Below are 14,348 nucleotides of genomic sequence, written 5' to 3'. Positions count from 1 at the left end.
GAGGTCTCTGTTGATCCTTCCATGAGAGATTTGGATGATTTCTCCATGAAGGATTATAGGTGTTTCCATAGGGTTCTCCCATGTAATTCACCTCTTCCATTGAAGGGTTCTCAAGATCATAAGCTTCTTCCTCAGATGAAGCCTCCTTAGTACTGCTTGGTGCATTTTGCATTCCAGACAGACTTTGAGAAATCATATTGACTTGTTGAGTCAATATCTTGTTATGAGTCAATATGGCATTCAGAGTGTCAATCTCAAGAACTCCTTTCTTCTGACTAGTCCCATTGTTCACAGGATTTCTTTCAGAAGTGTACATGAATTGGTTATTTGCAACCATTTCAATCAGCTCTTGAGCTTCTGTAGGCATCTTCTTCAGATGAAGAGATCCTCCAGCAGAGCTATCCAAAGACATTTTGGATAGTTCAGAGAGACCATCATAGAAAATACCTATGATGCTCCATTCAGAAAGCATATCAGAAGGACACTTTCTGATTAATTGTTTGTATCTTTCCCAAGCTTCATAGAGGGATTCTCCTTCCTTCTGTCTGAAGGTTTGGACTTCCACTCTAAGCTTACTCAATTTTTGAGGTGGAAAGAACTTTGCCAAGAAGGCATTGACTAGCTTTTCCCAAGAGTCCAGGCTTTCTTTAGGTTGTGAGTCCAACCATGTCCTAGCTCTGTCTCTTACAGCAAAAGAGAATAGCATAAGTCTGTAGACCTCAGGGTCAACCCCATTAGTCTTGACAGTGTCACAGATTTGCAAGAATTCAGCTAAAAACTGATGAGGATCTTCTAATGGAAGTCCATGGAACTTGCAATTCTGTTGCATTAGAGAAACTAATTGAGGCTTAAGCTCAAAGTTGTTTGCTCCAATGGCAGGGATAGAGATGCTTCTCCCATAGAAGTCGGGAGTAGGTGCAATAAAGTCACCCAGCACCTTCCTTGCATTGTTGGCATTGTTGTTGTTTTCGGCTGCCATAGGTTCTTCTTCTTTGAAGATTTCTGTTAGGTTCTCTACAGAGAGTTGTGCTTTGGCTTCTCTTAGCTTTCTCTTCAAGGTCCTTTCAGGTTCAGGATCAGCCTCAACAAGAATGCTTTTGTCATTGCTCCTGCTCATAAGAAAGAGAAGGGAACAAGAAAATGTGGAATCCTCTATGTCACAGTATAGAGATTCCTTTAGGTGTCAGAGGAAAAGAAAAGTAGAAGACAGAAGTAGAAAATTCGAACTTATCAAAGAAGATGGAGTTCGAATTTTGCATTAAGGAATAGTGTTAGTCCATAAATAGAAGGATGTGAGAAGAATGGAAGTAATTTTCGAAAATTAAGTAAAAGATTTTGAAAACATTTTTGAAAAACACTAATTGATTTTCGAAAATGAAAGTGGAAAAGAAATCAAGTGATTTTTGAAAAAGATTTTGAAATTAGAAATCAAAAAGATTTGATTGAAAACTATTTTGAAAAAGATGTGGTTAAGAAGATATGATTAGTTTTAAAAAGATGTGATTGAGAAGATATGATTTGAAAAACATTTTAAAAAGATTTGATTTTGAAAATTAAAAACTTGGCTAACAAGAAAAGATATGATTCAAACATTAAACCTTTCTCAACAGAAAAGGCAACATACTTGAAATGTTGAATCAAATCATTAATTGATAGCAAGTATTTTTAAAAATAGAAAGAAATTGATTTTGAAAACATATGATTGAAAAGATATGATTTGAAAAAGATTTGATTTTGAAAAAGTTTGAAAACTAAAAAAAACTGCATTAAAAACAAAATCTTCCCTCTTGTGCCATCCTGGCGTTAAACGCCCAGAATGGTGCACATTCTGGCGTTTAACGCCCAAAACTATACCCTTTTGGGCGTTAAACGCCCAACCAGGTACCCTGGCTGGCGTTTAAACGCCAGTCTGTCCTTCTTCACTGGGCGTTTTGAACGCCCAGCTTTTTCTGTGTAATTCCTCTACTGTATGTTCTGAATCTTCAATTCTCTGTATTATTGACTTGAGAAGACACAAATTAAAAATATTTTTGGATTTTTAATAATAAGGAAAAATCAAAATGCAACAAGAATCAAATAACACTGCATGCAAGATACCAAACTTAGCAGTTTGTATACTACTGACACTAATGAGAATGCATATGAGACACAAAACACTCAAGTCAAGAGAATTTAAAGATTAGAGTAAGAAATCATCAAGAACATCTTGAAGATCACTAAGACACATGAATGAATGCATGCAATTGACACCAAACTTAACATGAGACACTAGACTTAAACAAGAAATATTTTTGGATTTTATGACTTTGTAAAATTTTTTTTTTGTGATTTTCGAAAATTAAGTGGAAAAAGAAGATAAAGGTATCAAAATTCTTAATGAGAACTCCAGGAATCATGCAATGTTTAGTCTAAGACTCCGGTCCAGGAATTAGACATGGCTTCACAGCCAGCCAAGCTTTCAAGGAAAGCTTCGGTCCAAAACACTAGACATGGCCAATGGCCAGCCAAGCCTTAGCAGATCACTGCTCCAACAGCAAGATTGATAAAAATCAACAAGCTCTTGTGATGATAAGTTGAAACCTCGGTCCAATGAAATTAGACATGGCTTCACAGCCAGCCAGACTTCAACAAATCATCATGAAACTCTAGAATTCATCTTCAAGAATTCCGAAAAAAAATACCTAATCTAAGCAACAAGATGAACCGTCAGTTGTCCAAACTCAACAATCCCCAGCAACGGCGCCAAAAACTTGGTGGACGAAATTGTGATCACTACAACTTCGCAGAACTAACCAGCAAGTGTACTGGGTCGTCCAAGTAATAAACCTTACGCGAGTAAGGGTCGATCCCACAGAGATTGTTGGTATGAAGCAAGCTATGGTCACCTTGTAAATCTTAGTCAGGCAAACTCAAATGGGTATGGTGATAAACGCATAAAACATAAAGATAAAGATAGAGATACTTATGTAATTCATTGGTAGGAATTTCAGATAAGCGTATGAAGATGCCTTCCCTTCCGTCTCTCTGCTTTCCTACTGTCTTCATCCAATCCTTCTTACTCCTTTCCATGGCAAGCTCAAGCAAGGGTTTCACCGTTGTCAGTGGCTACCTCCCATCCTCTCAGTGGAAATGTTCAACGCACCCTGCACGGCACGGCTATCCATCTGTCGGTTCTCGATCAGGCCGGAATAGAATCCAGTGATTCTTTTGCGTCTGTCACTAACGCCCCGCCTTCAGGAGTTTGAAGCACGTCACAGTCATTCAATCATTGAATCCTACTCAGAATACCACAGACAAGGTTAGACCTTCCGGATTCCCTTGAATGCCGCCATCAGTTCTAGCCTATACCACGAAGACTCTGATCTCACGGAATGGCTGGCTCGTTTGTCAGGCGAGCACTCAGTTGTCAGGCGATCAACCATGCATCGTGTATCAGGAATCCAAGAGATATTCACCCAATTGAAGGTAGAACGGAGGTGGTTGTCAGTCACACGTTCATAGGTGAGAATGATGATGAGTGTCACGGATCATCACATTCATCAAGTTGAAGAACAAGTGATATCTTAGAACAAGAACAAGCGGAATTGAATAGAAGAACAATAGTAATTGCATTAATACTCGAGGTACAGCAGAGCTCCACACCTTAATCTATGGTGTGTAGAAACTCCACCGTTGAAAATACATAAGAACAAGGTCTAGGCGTGGCCGAATGGCCAGCCTCCCAATGATCTAAGATAGCATAAGAACAAAGGTAGCTACCCAGATATGATCTAAGAACTAGATGTCCAAAGATGAAAATACAATAGTAAAAGGTCCTACTTATAGAGAACTAGTAGCCTAGGGTGTACAGAGATGAGTAAATGACATAAAAATCCACTTCCGGGCCCACTTGGTGTGTGCTTGGGCTGAGCAATGAAGCATTTTCGTGTAGAGACTCCTCTTGGAGTTAAACGCCAGCTTTGGTGCCAGTTTGGGCGTTTAACTCCCATTCTTGTGCCAGTTCCGGCGTTTAACGCTGGAATTCCTGAGGGTGACTTTGAACGCCAGTTTGGGCCATCAAATCTTGGGCAAAGTATGAACTATCATATATTGCTGGAAAGCCCAGGATGTCTACTTTCCAACGCCGTTGAGAGCGCGCTAATTGGGCTTCTGTAGCTCCAGAAAATCCACTTCGAGTGCAGGGAGGTCAGAATCCAACAGCATCTGCAGTCCTTTTTAGTCTCTGAATCAGATTTTTGCTCAGGTCCCTCAATTTCAGCCAGAAAATACCTGAAATCACAGAAAAACACACAAACTCATAGTAAAGTCCAGAAAAGTGAATTTTAACTAAAAACTAATAAAAATATACTAAAAACTAACTAGATCATACTAAAAACATACTAAAAACAATGCCAAAAAGCGTACAAATTATCCGCTCATCAAATCCCCTTTCTCTATATCTTCTACAACCTTCAATACTGTTGATAGAATCATAGGCCATTAGGTATAAAAAATAATAAACAGAAAAAGAACTATGTTTGAGGTACGGATTTTTTAGATAATAAATAATTGTTACAATTCACTATTACTCCTTTTATATATATATATATATATAGATATTCTATTATATAAAAATCAGATTTTTGTACTTAATGATGGAGCTGACGTGGCATGCTCCGAAGAGTGCTTCCCGATTTAATTATTTTAACTCATTCAATACAATTTATTACAATGACTTAATTATTTCAACTAATTGATTTGATTAAATATTTAAATATCAATATAATTTATTATAATTTATATTACTTATTTAATTATACTACATTAATTGTAATTCGTTATATTAGGGAATTGGCTTTTTCATTTATGAAGTCTAAAATAAAATAAATATTTTATTTTTTATTCTAATTAAATATATTAAATTTAATTATATATTATATATGAATTAACGTTAATTTATAAATTATTTTATATTATAATATTCAATCAAATAAATTGTAAATTACTTTAAATTATATACGCACTGAAAAATGGATTTAAATATTGTTTATATAGTATAGATAGTATTTAATTAAGAATAGTATATTTTTAAGTTTTTTGATATAATTTAATAATATCAGCTAATTGATTTGATTATATATTTAAATATCAATGTAATTTATTATAGTATATAATACTTGATTAATTTTACTACATTAATTGTAATTCCTTATATTAGTTAATTAGTTTATTCATTTATAAAGTCTTAAATAAAATAAATAATTTGTTGTTTATTCTAATTAAATTCATTAAATTTAATTATACTATATATAAATTAAAGAAAATTTATAAATCACCTTATTTCCTTAGCCTTTTATATTCTGTGGATTGTTAAGTTTTAAGTTTTATATTTCGTTAAGCAAAAGTAATATAAGGCAAAACTTTCTTTATTCTAAACGGAATTATTCTATGTATTATTTACTAATATCATTGGATTTGATTTATTAGAAATATGAATTAATTTTATATAACAAATTATTAATTAAACTCATTCTAAAACGTAAGCAAAATAAATTAATTTCTAGGCGGCCCAATGTAGATGTATGATTTATCCAACAATCAAACAAAGCATAGAACTTGTGAATTATGATCAAAAGGGAATAAAAAAGTAGGGCCCACACCATGTTGCCTTGCTTGCCTCCATTGCATCTTAACAAAACATGGACCTATGGAGACAAATCCCGATTCCAAGTTGGGCAGATAAAAAACCTATCTGGATCTCATACAATTAATTTCAACCCGCACCCAAAGTCCTCTTTTAGTCTTTTTGGGTCATCTCTCTCCCAGCAAGTAAGCATATATGCCAGCAATGGAGAACATCATCTTGGCACTAGCAACTTCAGAATGGCAAAAATGAGAAGACTGGTTGCTCATACGGCAATGGGATGATGAAGGGGTTGTGCTGGCAAGGAGGTCGACGATGATCGGAGATGCTAATGTGACCAGAGAGGTTAGATAGCGGACCGGCAAGAGGAGACTTTCACTGATGTTGTTGTCGTTTAGATCATCGTCCCACCGGGACGCTCCCTATCTGTAACTGATGGAGGTGAGTTGCTGCAAGAAAGGCATGGATTCAGATCTGATGGAGATGATTGCATCGACAAAGAGAATGTTGGAAGATTCATATCAGAGTAATCAGACTTTGGTCTTTACCAAGATTCAAAGACCCCAAATCCATTAGCTCCATTGAAATCATGTTGATGGATGAGCAAGTACTTCTAATTTTATTCATATATAGTTATTTCTCTGTTTTCATACACTTAGTCCCATATTTGTATGATCCTCACCTCATAATTGTCATCCTTTCAACCTCAGCAGTTTCTGCTTTTTTTGGGACTATTCATTCAAAAATAGAACAAGAACAAAACCCAATTTTGTGTTTCCCTACAAGAAAACATAAGCATTTCATCATAAAAAAAGATTCCACAGTTAAAAATAGATTTAATATATAGCTCATGTTGTATTAGGCCAATAAAAAAAGGGATTGGGAGACTTTTAGCAAGATTTTCATAGACAGTTATATAAAATTATAAATTTTAGCATGCAAAGACATGCACTAGTGCCAAGATACATAATTACTAAATAATGGAGATTTGATATAAAAGTTTATACCGACTAAAAATAACAAAATTTGAGTCACTCTTACTTTCACATCCTAAAAAGGCATAATGTATATCTTTGATAAGAAATAATAAGCACATCACAACAAAATTAAGAGTTAGATTATTCCTTACTTTTTGTTTATTATTCTCATCTTGAAGACTTAAATTTTCTCTTCCCGTATGGGTGACAACTAACAAGAGAGGTTTGTATTAGAAAAATTTGTGCCAAGCATCTCCAGGTAGTGTTGACTGTTGGAAACCAAGCAGTATAGCCTCCACCGATTTAACATTTAAATTTTAGACTAAATCAATCACATTAAACAAAGATGCATGTGGAGGGGAAAAAAGAGAAAAAAATAATAAGAGCATGACTAACGCATATGCCTGATTGTCGTTAATCTTAACCCTCTTCTACATAACAATTAATTCTCATGCATGATTGTCATCACAAAATTTTTCTTTTTAATACCTATGGTTAAAAAAAATAAATCAAAAGTTTTCTCAACCTATTTTTCATGAGTTGTGTGAAAAAAAAATCAAATACAAAATTTTATACTCAAGTGAAAGTCACTAAACAATAAAATTAGTCATTTTAAATTAAATATTTTAATTATTATGTTAATATATAATTAATTTTTTTTGTAAAATATAATGATAGTATACATTAAAGTATTAAATATTTGAATCCATTATATGTATATTCTTCCTTTTGGGTGAGTATAAATCCGTTAGTTAATACTTAATACTTAATATTTTGGAATTAAATCATATTTTTAATTTATTCAGTTATTTTTGTTGAAAGAAATATTTTATATAAATTTTGTTTATTTATTTATTTAGTTGGATCTTATTGGTACTGTGTGTAGAAAGTGAATAATAAAATATTTTGCTTTGTGAAATAATAGGGAACAACTATGTATGCTTCTGTAGGTAAGGATTTGATATCTGTGTTCGAATCATTGATATCGGAGAGAGCTGTATATGTTTTTACATACTTTGGAGTTAGCAACAACTGTGAGTTGTACCGCACAACATCATATCATTTTCGATTATTTTTTCAAAAAAGAACTACTATCTTACCCTCTTTTTGTGATACAATACCGTTATATGGTATTAAGTTAGTCCCTTTTAGGAAAATTATGGGATACTCTCCTCAACATCCTTTTTTGGTTGGTAAGTGTATGATTTATGGCAAATACATAAGTTGATTTTTCTTTTGTTTTTATGACAAAATATCACTAAGATGGGTAATTTGTGCACAATCTTCTGTTTGATATTTATTTTAGATGTTGCTGGAGTTATGACCGATGTAGAAGGTGAGTGAAAATATGTGAAGAATGGAAAACTTATTGACATGTTGGTCATTTATATTGAGAATGACGGGTTCATTTTTCGATGCCCTTACTCTGCACTTAATATGTTTATATAAGTAATTTTTATTTTCTAAATAATTTACATTTTTTCTATAGTTTAAAGCTTAATATTACTGTTCTTGGAGAGATAGTGGACCAGATCAAAGGTCTTGTGGCAATGGGTGAGCAACAGCCATCGGTAGTTATTTTTCAATTTGCAAGAGTAAAGAATTTTTTAGGTATGTGAGGATTTGACCACTATCAAATGGTTATGTCTTATTGTAGTTATTTCTACTAATTATCGGGATGCAATTCAATAGGTATTTTTAGTTTTAAAATTTTATGGTGTAATGCTATATATAATAGTAATTGTTTTTTGTTTTTAAATTTTAGAGTGTGATACTCCATGTCGTGGAAGCAAAATTATAAGTATTGTATTTTGTGTTTTAATACTTTGATCATGTGGAATTACAAGTGAAATTATAGAAAATAGTAATAACAATTCCGACAAATAGCTGGCGTTTTAGAAATTAAAATTTGAAGTGATAAAAAATATTATTATATACACATGGATAAATTGTATCACTAATTTTTTTATTTTTTTATTGTAAATTCTATGTTGAATTACTCAATAATTATTTAATCAATATATAATTTCAAGCTATATTTTTGTTATTATATAATATTTTTTATTATTTTATATTTAAAATAAATATATTTTGTATAGCTCATTGCTAAAATAAAAAATTTTACTAATTAATTAGGTTCACAGTAGATTATAGTTATTTTTTTAAATCTAAGGATACTTTTGGTTATTTTTCATTTGATAATTTTTCTGTCATGTATAATTGTACAACTCATTTAGGCAATGATTATTGTACATAGGTACCAATATTTTACAGAACATTATGTATGGTACCAGGCTTTTGATAAATTCAGATGTTTCTAAGGCTATGATGCTTCGAAAAAGGTATTGTACCAATATTGTGAATTATTTATAGTTGTGCATATTAACTGTATTTTTATGGCGTTGTGATTGATAAGTAGCGTGTACTATAAAGAGATCTCGCAGTACCTATCTGTACTTTCTGACAAACTGGCGTATGTTTTTTTTTTTTTACTTTCAAACTCTTCCTATGTAGGTTGGATTCAATGTTGTGTTGGCCACTGTTCTTAATGTTAAACTCGTTCTAAGTTGGTGGTATAAATCTTGTGTTTGCAGCGTGAAGGCAGAAGCTAATGTGGATACATACTTCTGTGATGACTGTAATAAGGACGTGAATAATGTGGTTGATAGGTACGACTCTAATTGAACTTATTTGTGCAATCTTTTCATAAAAAAGCAATATAGTTATGTAATTGATTATGTCTCTTTTTAATTTATTTAGCAATATGTAGCTTAATACCAATAATTAGTAGACAATAAGAGAACAATTTATTAAAAATAAAAACTGCTTTAATTGATAGAAATATCATCTATCCACACAAAAATGGCAAAATGAGATAGAGTACATAGAAAATATTCATATACCTACAATAATTTTATACTAAAGTCTCCTCTGCTAGACTAAAATCTAGAAAACTGATAAGCCTAAAAAAATTGTGTTTGAGCATTTAAATTGTGTTGAATATAATTTTTATGATTTTATTGTAACTAAAGAGTGACAGGCCAAGTGTTAATTGATGTTTTTGAATAAAAAAAGCAAGTATAAGTTGAATTTGTTAGTTTTTTATGGTACTGCTACAACAACTTTTGTTGTGTTCGATAAGGAGGCCACAACTCTATTCGGACAGACCTTTACTGAAATGGTGAAAGAATTCAATGTATGTGGTTTCTGCTGTTGAAACCATTTGAATGGTTATGATGATTCAATGTCAGATGTAAATATAAAAGATAATTTTATACCATCCTCAAAAACTTTAGACTGTATATAAAAAATAAAGCAAGTATAAGTTGAATTTGTTGGTTTTTTATGGTACTGCTACAACAACTTTTGTTGTGTTCGATAAGGAGGCCACAACTCTATTCGGACAGACCTGTACTGAAATGGTGAAAGAGTTCAATGTATGTGGTTTCTGTTGTTGAAACCATTTGAATGGTTATGATGATTCAATGTCAGAGGTGAATATAAAAGATAATTTTATACCATCCTCAGAAACTTTAGACGGTATATAAAAAATTTATCTGTATGTTTATTTGCATCTTTGTGTATATCATGGACTAAATTGCATTGGTATGACAACTGAGTATCTAAAGAGAATTCATTCGGCAAATGTGTGGGATATAAAAAATCCTATTTATCAATGTCAACACTGTAAAGCATTGATGTAGTCTGAAGAAAGGCTTGCTAAATTCAAACAGTAACCCCAACCAAAGTTTTCATTATGTTGTATGGAAGGAAAGATCGAGCTTCCTCTACTTTCTGTGCCTCTTGATGAGCTTATTCAGTTTCATATTGGAGGAGATCAAAGAAGTATTCATTTCCTAAAAAATATAAGAGCATTTAATTCAATATTTTGCATTAAATCAATGGCCGAAAAAATTAACCGTGGGGTGAAAAATGGGGCTGCTCCTCCAATTTTTAAGCCTAGGGGTCAAAACTACCATAGCATTGGTAGCTTACTTTCTTTGAATAGTCTGCGACCAATATTTGCCCAGCTATATATCTATGACACAGAAAATGAGATTAATCAAATATACACACTTCGGTAATTTTCATGCAACCAGTCAAACATTTTAGTTATTTTTAATATGTGACAGAAAAAAACATAAAATTTATTGTGTTTTTTTTTGTGCAGTTCCAATGAAGCTATAAATGAGCGGGATAAGAAAATTGTGGCAATATTAAGAAACATGCTAGACAAATATAATAGTTTGGCAAAGAATTTTTGCTATACAAGAGATAGGTACCAACCGAAAAATTGCACAAACATAAAGCTTAAGTTGATTAGTAAAAAGACTACAGATGGCAGGCAATACAACTTGCCATCTGAATCTGAAGTGGCTGCATTGATTTTTGGCGATGTCGAACAACTAAGCAAAGATAGAGATATTATTATAGAGAGTCAAACTAGATTCATTGAGATATTGTTGGCTGCATTACTTGTGTATTGTGATGAAGGGTTTTTTTCTTTGTGTATGGTCATGGGGGGTATTGAAAAAATATTTTTCTGGAACCTTATGTCTGCTGAGATTCGCTCAAGGATGATATTGTGTTAAACATTACTTCAAGTAATATTGCATCTTTACTTCTTCCCAATGGAAGAACGGCACACTCAGGGTTCAAAATACCGCTGAATATAATTGAGGATTTTGTATGTAACATCAAACTTGGTTCCCCTCAAGCAATGCTACTGTTGAAAGCCAAACTTATAATTTGGGATGAGGCTCCAATGGTTAGTAGGTACTACTATGAAGTGCTTGATAAATACTTAGGTGATATCATGAGGTTTTCTCCAACATATAACAAAGATTTTTCCTTTGGAAGAAAAGTGGTCATACTAGGTGGAGACTTTAGACAAATTCTTCCTGTCGTTTCACGAGAATTGAGACAAGATATTGTTCATTCAACTGTGAATTTGTCTTACCTTTGGAAGTTTTGTCAAGTGCTCAAACTAACAAAAAACATGAGACTCTCTGTAGGGACGACTGCTTCAGATCAAGATGAGACAAAGTAATTTGGTGAGTGGTTATTGAAAGTTTGTCATGGTCTAATATGTGACAATATGGATGGTGAATCTGAGATATATCTTCCAGGAGATATTGTTATTCCTTCTTCAAACCAGGCATTTGATGAGTTGGTTCATTTTTCTTATCCAAATATTTAGGATAACATGTCCTCAAAGGAGTTTTCAAAGCAAGAACTATATTGGCTCCCCCATACTGGACATCGTTGAAGAGGTCAATAACCATCTGATGGCTACCATTCTTGGAGGGAAAAAATTATATCTTAATTCGGATTCGATTTATATGGATGAAGGGAATATGGAGAGTCAACTAGATCTCTATGGTCCTGAATTACTGAATAGCATAAATTGCTCTAGTTTACCTCAACATAAATTAATACTCAAGGTTGGTGTTTCGGTGATGTTACTGAGGAATATTGACCAATCCAATGGTCTTTGTAATGGTACAAGGCTACAAGTTAGGAAGGTTAGAAATCATGTCATAGAATGTGAAGTCTTAACGAGTAACAATGTTGGTCATATTGCTTTGATTCCAAGAATGAATATGGTACCAACAAATGAAACCGTCCTAGTTAGATTCTAACAAGACAGTTTCCCATAGTAGTATCGTTTGCCATGATAATTAATAAGTTTCAGGCATGATCTGAAACCCTAATCTGCGCCGACGCAACCTGCATCACCCAATGGCGTTTGTGCTCGCCATTTTGCGTTAGCCGGCAGCCTGGGTCCTCCTCCTTCATGACCCTTGGATGGTTGACGCTTTTCTTGGTGTTTCTGCCCAATGACACATACCATCATCGACGTTAACCGATTATTGGCTTGATGTTTAGCAATTAATGTTTATATTGCTGTTTCTGTTGTTTAAAGTGTTGGATAGTGTTTATATTACTGAGTTGTTGGATTTAGCACAGTGAAAATCTCACTTACTGCATGATTATTGTGTTGGAAATTGTTGAATAAAATTGTGATATGGATGGTTGATTTTGATTGCATTTTTGCGCAAGAGGAATTGCAAAAGCTTGATTCAAATTGTGATGTAGATGGTTACTTTAGCATGTTATTGGATGGTTGTTTTCCATTGACAAACACCTATTTCTTTACCTGGTTATTATTTTTTTGCAGGGATTTTGTTTTTTATTTTCTTTTCCTGTTTAGCAATTAATGTTAGTATATGAGTACTATTGTATTTATATTGCTGAGTTGTTGGATTTTGAAAACCTCACTTGCTGCATGATTATTGTCTCGGAACTTGTTGAATAATATTATGATGTGGATGGTTGCTTATGTTTTATTTTTTGCGCAGGTAGAATTGCAAAAGCTTGGTTCAAATATGTCCGTTTATTTGTACTCTTGCTGTGTGGATCATTGTTGATATCTAGTTGTGTAGATCGTTACTTTAGCATGTTATTGGTTGATTGGTTTCCATCGACAAGCACCTATTTTCCTAACTTGTTATTATTTTTTTCGGAGATTTTGTATTTTATTTTCTTCTCCTGTTTAGCCATTAATCTTTGTATCTAAGTACTATTGTATTTATATTGAGGTATTGGATAAAATTGTGATGTGAATGGTTCCTTTTGATTTAATTTTTGCGAGAAGAATTGCAAAAGCTTGGTTCAAATATTTCCTTTTTTTCTCGCTATGTGGACCATTATTGATATCTAGTTGACACTGTGTAAATGATTACTTTAGCAAATTATTGGACGGCTGTTTTCCATCGACAAGTACCTATTTCCTTAACTGGTTATCTTTTTTAGGAATTTTGTATTTTATTTTCTTTTCCTATTTAGCAATTTATCTTAGTACCTGAGTAATATTGTATTTATATTGCTTGAGTTGTTGGATGATCACGGTGAAAATCTCACTTGCTGCATGATTATTATGTCAAAACTTGTGGAATAAAAATGTTATGTGAATGGTTGCCTTTTTATTTAATTTTTTGCGTGAGAAAAATTGCAAAAGCTTGTACAAATATTTCTGTTTTTATTTTCCTTCATTGTGAGGAATATTGTTGATATCTAGTTGACACTGTGTAAATGGTTATTTTAGCAAATTATTATACGGTTGTTTTCCATCAGCAAGCACCTATTTCCTTAACTGGTTATTATTTTCTTTCAGGGCTTTAGTTTTTTATTTTCTTTTCCTGTTTAGCAATTTATCTTAATATTTGAGTACTATTGTATTTATATTGCTGAATTGTTGGATTTATCAAAGTGAAAACCTCACTTGCTGCATGATTATTGTGTCAAAACTTGTTGAATAATATTATGATGTGAATGGTTGCTTTTGATTTAATTTTTGCGGGGGAAGAATTACAAAAGCTTGGTTCAAATATGTCCGTTTATTTCTACCCTCGCTGTATGGACCATTGTTGATATCCAGTTGACACTTTGTAGATGGTTACTTTAGCATGTTATTGGATAGTTGTTTTCCATCGACAAGCACCTATTTCCCTAACTAGTTATTTTTTTTGCAGGGATTTTATTTTTTATGTTCTTTTTCTGTTTAGCAATTAATATTAGTATTTGAGTACTATTGTATATTTCCTGAGTGAGTTGAACATCCAGTGTGTTTTAATTGTACTTATTTAAATCCAATCTTATCAAATAAACATCCATTTAAGAATAAGAATAACCATTCGCATACCTAGTGAATTGAACATCTGACATATTTTAATTATATCTACTTA

The 14,348-nt window shown here is 32.8% G+C and overlaps 1 non-coding gene across 1 annotated transcript; it reads left to right on the top strand.

Moving 5' to 3' along the window:
- Positions 1–466: 466 nt before the first annotated feature.
- Positions 467–574, top strand: LOC112704481 (small nucleolar RNA R71). The gene has a single exon (XR_003155105.1). It is a non-coding gene; the product is annotated as a small nucleolar RNA R71 (small nucleolar RNA).
- The last annotated feature ends 13,774 nt before the right edge of the window (positions 575–14,348 follow it).

This window comes from Arachis hypogaea, chromosome 7 (genome assembly GCF_003086295.3).
Source record: "Arachis hypogaea cultivar Tifrunner chromosome 7, arahy.Tifrunner.gnm2.J5K5, whole genome shotgun sequence".
NCBI classification, from domain to species: domain Eukaryota; kingdom Viridiplantae; phylum Streptophyta; class Magnoliopsida; order Fabales; family Fabaceae; genus Arachis; species Arachis hypogaea.
This window is presented reverse-complemented; position numbering and strand designations above follow the sequence as displayed.